The sequence below is a fragment of the Triticum urartu genome, chromosome 7 (assembly GCF_003073215.2).
Source record: "Triticum urartu cultivar G1812 chromosome 7, Tu2.1, whole genome shotgun sequence".
Classification (NCBI taxonomy): domain Eukaryota; kingdom Viridiplantae; phylum Streptophyta; class Magnoliopsida; order Poales; family Poaceae; genus Triticum; species Triticum urartu.
The window spans coordinates 449,152,701-449,158,700 of NC_053028.1; positions in this window are offsets into that span (position 1 = coordinate 449,152,701).

The following is a 6,000-nucleotide window of genomic DNA, read 5'->3' on the forward strand; positions in this document are numbered from 1 at the left end:
AAAGGAAGGCTGGAAACGGTAGCTCTTCCCAGGGCGGCAGTGAGACACAAGCCACGAAGGATGCTGTTGGGAGAGATCTTTCCGGGGATAACTTTGTCGGGCTAGATGCTCTAGCCACGGTAGCAACGGAGCCCTAGGAGGGAGAGGAGGACAAGCAGGAGGAGGGCATGGTAGCAGCCCCCGAAGAAGGTGAAGAAGGTCTGCACCAAGTCCTCCAAGGCCGAGGTGGCATGCCGTCAATCCCCTCGCCTTGCTCAGGCCAAAGCACCTTCTACCAAACGGCCGGTGGTCATGGAGGCAGAGTCCAGCTCATGTTCTGGCTCGAGTTCCTAACAGAGCTCATCTCCCAGGAGCCCTTGGTGCCACGGCAGGCGTCGAAGCTGTCGGGAAGCTCCACTGTTCCATCTCTGAAGAGAAGACGGGAGTCTCCTCCTCCCATAGAGTTCAATTTGAACTCCATGCTCATTACGAAAGAGTAAGGAGGATTTCTCTTTGTGATAAATATCTTCTTAGGTGGTTTTGAATGCTTTTGCTGATTGACATCTTGTTCTTGTTGTCGCCGGCAGGGAAATAGAAGAGGAGACGGAGACCCACATCCATCACTCCCAAAGGAAACTCCGATGCCTCGAGTCGTTGGAGGGTAATGAGGGCTTGGCTTCGGCAGGGAAGGATGCGAAAGACCCCGTGTCGAGCCCCCAGCCTAGCCCCCGGCACGAGAGCAAAGACTTGGCCCCGTCCATCGGAGGAGACAGTCCTTCGGCCCCTTCGCATGGAGGAGGGGGCAAGGTAACACAGGACGACCCCCCTTTGAAGGAGCGCGCGTCCCCTGCCGCTCAAGACGAAGATGTCATCATGGAATTCTCCGCGGCGGAGATAGCACAGAAGGCTGCCAGGTCTTCCCCGGTGTCGGTGTCAAAACCGGTGGATCTCGGGTAGGGGGTCCCAAACTATGCGTCTGAGTTTGATGGTAACAGGAGACAGGGAACACAATGTTTACCCAGGTTCAGGCACTGTCAATGGTGGTAAAACCCTACGTCCTGCTAGATTAATATTGATGGGTATAGGGGTTACAAGAGTTGATCTACCACAAGATCATAATGGCTAAAACCCTAGAACTCTAGCCTATGTGATTATGATCGTCCCTATGGACTAAACCCTCCGGTTTATATAGACACTGGAGGGTACTAGGGTTGTACAAAGTCGGTTACAGAGAAAGGAATCTTCATATCCAAACGCCAAGCTTGCCATCCACGCCAAGGAGAGTCCCATCCGGACACAGGTGAGAGTCTTCGGTCTTCTATCTTCATAGCCCATCAGTCCGGCCCATGTCCAACAGGCCGGACGCCCGAGGACCCCTTAGTCCAGGACTCCCTTAGTAGCCCCTGAACCAAGCTTCAATGACGAGGTGTCCGGCGCGCAGATTGTCTTCAGCATTGCAAGGCGGGTTCCTCCTCCGAATACTCTGACACAGTCTTTGAACACAAAGATCACGTCAGGATCTACAAAAAAGTACCACACACCACTATAGAGAATATAATATTTGACGAGTCCAATCCGCTGACAACTTTTTGCAATGTAACACTACATCAACCCCCGGTCATTATTTCGAACCGTTTTTTGGCCTACCACTCCATATTTCAAGACGCGGCTTTATTGGCACATCTTGTCAAAGCAGAGATCGTGTCCCCCTATTGCGGGATTCTCATCAATACGTGTATGGGTAATCCAACTGTGCCATCGGCACGGCCCCTGGGGAATAGGCGAGTTTTATGGCAAGTGGGGAGGCGCTTGATATTCACTGCCTTTATAAGGAGATAAGGATTCACATCTTTCGCCCACGCCTTCTCTCTTCCCACCTACCCACTCTCGAGCTCCAACGCCCAAGTTCTCATCCTTTCCGCCTCAAGAAAGCACTCCAACCATGTCCGGAGCGCAGGGCAAGTGGATGGCCTCCACTGTCAAGGAGAAGGATATCGTCCAACTTCGGGAGGCCGGATATTTGGCTAGGGAAATCTCCCGTCGGCTTCCTGCTAAGGGACAGATTGTCCCCACTCTGGAGCCCCAAGAGAGGGTCCTGTTCATCCCTCACTTCGTCCGTGTGCTGGGATTTCCTCTCCACCCATTCGTCCGTGGACTCATGTTCTACTATGGGCTGGATTTCCATGATCTGGCCCCCAATTCCTTCCTCACCATCTCGACATTTATCGTCATGTGTGAGGCCTTCCTCCGCATCCCCCCCACTTCGGACTGTGGCTGAAGACCTTCAATGTGAAGCCGAAGGTGGTGGGCGGCGAACATGCAGAATGCGGAGGCACCATGGTGAGCAAAATTTCCAACGTCTCGTGGCCCAAAGGCACCTTCGTGGAGACCGTCAAGGGGTGGCATAAGTTGTGGTTCTACGTCACAGAGCCCCGTGACGCTGCCTGGGCCGTGGCTCCCGAATTCAAATCCAGAGCCCCCATGCGGCTTACCTCCTGGCAAGAGAAGGGCCTGGATTGGTCTTCATCAAACAAGCTGACATCGCTTCAGACGCGCATCAAGAGAATGATGGATAAGAACGTCAAGCTTGTCGATGTGATTCAGCTAATGCTAATTCGCTGGATCCTTCCATGCCAGAACCGGGCTTGCCATCTATGGGAGTTCAATCCGGCCAAGCACAAGACCTTGCGGCAATTCTTCGGAACTACGAACGGAGATATCTAGAAGGTGCTCTTCAAGGCCAACGAGACGTGGCCCGAGACAACCGAGGACTATGGGCATGATCTGGCCCATCCCGCCAGTTCGGTAAGTTTTCCGTGTTTCAAGGCATTTCCCTTTCTTGCTTTCTCAAGGAGGACGTCCCAATTTCCCTATTTGCATTTTTGAGGGTTGGACAAAGAAGGCAGAGCGGATTCGGTGTTCGACTCTGCTGCCCGAGGAACCAACCATCCCGATCCTAACGAAGATGCTGGTTCCGGCGCCCTACATGGCGCCGGAGAAGAAGGCCAAGGGGACCAGAGGAGGCCTCCGTCCCAAGGGTACTTCCGACATGGCGTCCGAAGATGCCGAAACTCACTCCGCCGCCAAAGACGACGAGGAGGAGGGAGAGGAGGAATAAAGCAATTTCCCCCTCCCAGAGGGGAGAAAGAAGAGGGCAGCGTCCACATATCTGGGAGGGGAGGCATCCAGGAAGGGAAAGGCTTCCTTCGTAGATAGCTCCGCATGGGATGTCGATAGCAGCCCAGAACGGCGCCCTCGAGATAAGCCCCTGGCCGAATCGTGAGTATCCAAAGACCTTGACGCATTCATATATCCTCCTCTTTCACTTCATAATTCGAACATGTTGAATCATGCACTTTGCAGTCCGGCATGTTCCGCCCTCGAGCGATCCTCGTCTTCGGGGAACTCGCTGGATCCGAAGGTGATGGACAGCGGGTCCCTTCCAATGGCCTCCTCTGCCAAGCACATGGATGATGCCGAGGTGTTGTCCCGAAGGACCCCCGGCCAGGGAGAGACGTAGGAGGCCATCAGAACGGCGCCAGAGGGCGAGACCTCGGCTGCCGGACACATGGGGGAGGAGATCCCCATGGAGACTGGCGACGGGGGCCATGTCCAATTCGGCCCCCAGCCGAATACGGTCTCGGAGACCTATCGGCTCTGGAATCTGGCAAGCAGCCTCCTTCATTGGAAGGAGGTGTTCCCATTCTGCCAGTGACCTCTGTCCAACCAGAGGCGCTGGATACTATACTAGAAGCGCTGTGAAGCGCTTCCATCGTTGAGGAACACCGTACCCTCATGGGTGCGGTGATTGAGAAGATCCAATCTGCGAAGAGCGGACTCACCGAAGCCTGCGCGAGCCTTCTAACAGGCTTTGAGGTAAGCGCTGCATTTATGTGAAAAGAAAGTTACAGTATAGACAGTAGCCCCTGAGACTATTCGGTGTTCGGAAAGAAAAGCCAAACAGAGGATCAAATAGTTTTTCGCTGCAGACTAATTATATATGTCTTTTTGAATAAGCAGGCGTTGCTGCTAGCCGCGACTTCTCATGCTGTCGAAGTCTCTGGACTCAAGCAGAGGCTGGAACGGACCGAGGAAGAGCTCGGCCGTGCGAGAAAGCAGCTGGAGGATACCCAAGGTATGCAATGATCTTGTGTATGTCCGGAAGGGATGCATGATGTGAGCTGATCATATTGTCATGACATTAATTAGGGGTGGCGACCGAGGTGGAGGCCCTCAAGAAAGCGCTGGACGATGCCGAGGAGAGAGCGGTAAAGGAAAAAGCCGCCCGAGAAAAGCATGAGGCCAGGGTTGGTGAGGTCCAGCAGGAGCTCCAGGACGGAGTGAAGAAATGTGAGTCCTTGGTGCGCCAGAATGCGGACCAAGAGTCCGAACTCGCTAAGGCCCGCCAAAGCACACAAGAGGCTCAGGACGAAGCCCAAGGCACCCTCCGGGAAATCCAAGAGGCCAAGAAGATCACGGCGGGTAAGGCTTTTATTATGCAAAGCAAGAATTTGAGCAAGAGGTATCTCTTACTGACCTGGATTTGGAGTTCTCCAGGGGCCTTTACAGATTTGCCGCAAAGTGTTTCCGACGCTGCAGAATTCTTCCGGGCCAAAGAGGGGAGCTCAACGGAGAAGTTGTTCTGGTCGCAATACCTTGCACCAAAACATCTGGTGCCCTTTAGCGACCAGCTAAAACAGTTGGTCGAGCTGCATAGGGTGGCCGAACTAGCCATGAAGGATTTAATAATCCGGATGTGGCCTGCAGAAGCTATACCCGGCAGCTACTTCGGCCTCGTGAAGGGGCTGGTCAATGCCTACCCTCGACTTGACGCCATCAAGCGGTGGGTCTTCATAGAAGGTGTGCGGATGGCCTTCGCCGTGTCAAGATACAATGGGCGAAGATGGATGTCGTCAAGCTCGCGACCGAAGGACCGCCCGCGGGCAAGGAGCATCGCATGCCCGAGCGGTATTTTGAAGATGTTTTGAAGGGATCCCGCATTATGGCGGAGCAATGTGCTAAGGACATTATTTTTGAATGAATACATTCTTGTAATCCCGTCCAGTATGAATAAAACAAGGCTTGATATGTAATATAATGCTTTTCTATTTGTTTGTTTAAAATTTTACCTCCTGTGCGGCCGTTTCATCAAGTCTGAGAGTTGGCCATTCATCGGCTTCAGCCCCCACATAGGTAGTACGGGGGTGTTTGGGATGAATCTAAACACTCTTTATCCAAGAGTTTGGTCCTTAAAGGAGGTGTTTAGCACAACGAACCAGGCAATCGGACTATGTGGCTTTATTACCCTCACTTAGCCATAGGAGTTTGACAATGAAAATGTAGGCGCAACCCCTACTATCTAGACTAGGGTGCTGTAAACACCTGATCGGATAAGAACCGATTCGTCGCATAATGCGGGAAAAATCGCTAAGGATTTGAAACCTCCGAAGAACTGACCGGCTCACGCCGCATCATGATAGTCAGTTTTCGGCTTTCTCTACTGAGGTGCTCATCCAGATAAATCAGGACACAATCGCGGTAGTTCTCCCTTTACTACCCTAGCTGATATAGCGGAACATAAGGTAGTAAGCACAGGAGCCAGGCAACCCAACTATTGACCAAAGACATGATTCGGAGCCAATGCATATAAAGCTAAATTCGGGGTGCCAAACTATAATGTAAAGCTGTTTGGACTTATTGCCATAGTGTTGGTCGCAATAAAGCCCCTCGCGAATTACGGCGTACCAAGGTGTACGAATGCAGATTAAAATATCAAAATAAATAAGAAGCTAGTGCCACATATGTTGGGCCGCAAACTGTTTCCATTATAATTTTGATTAATACGTCAAAGCGTACTTGAATAAAAAGTGCGATAAGCAATAGTGGCTATTTAACATTCCAAGACCAAGGGGGAGCTGCGTACGGGTCCTGAAAATAGGTAGAATGATCGCCAAGAAGGACATCTAGAGATTCCCCCATACGTCTGTGCTACTTGTCACCTTGGTGTATCTGTCCTTCGAA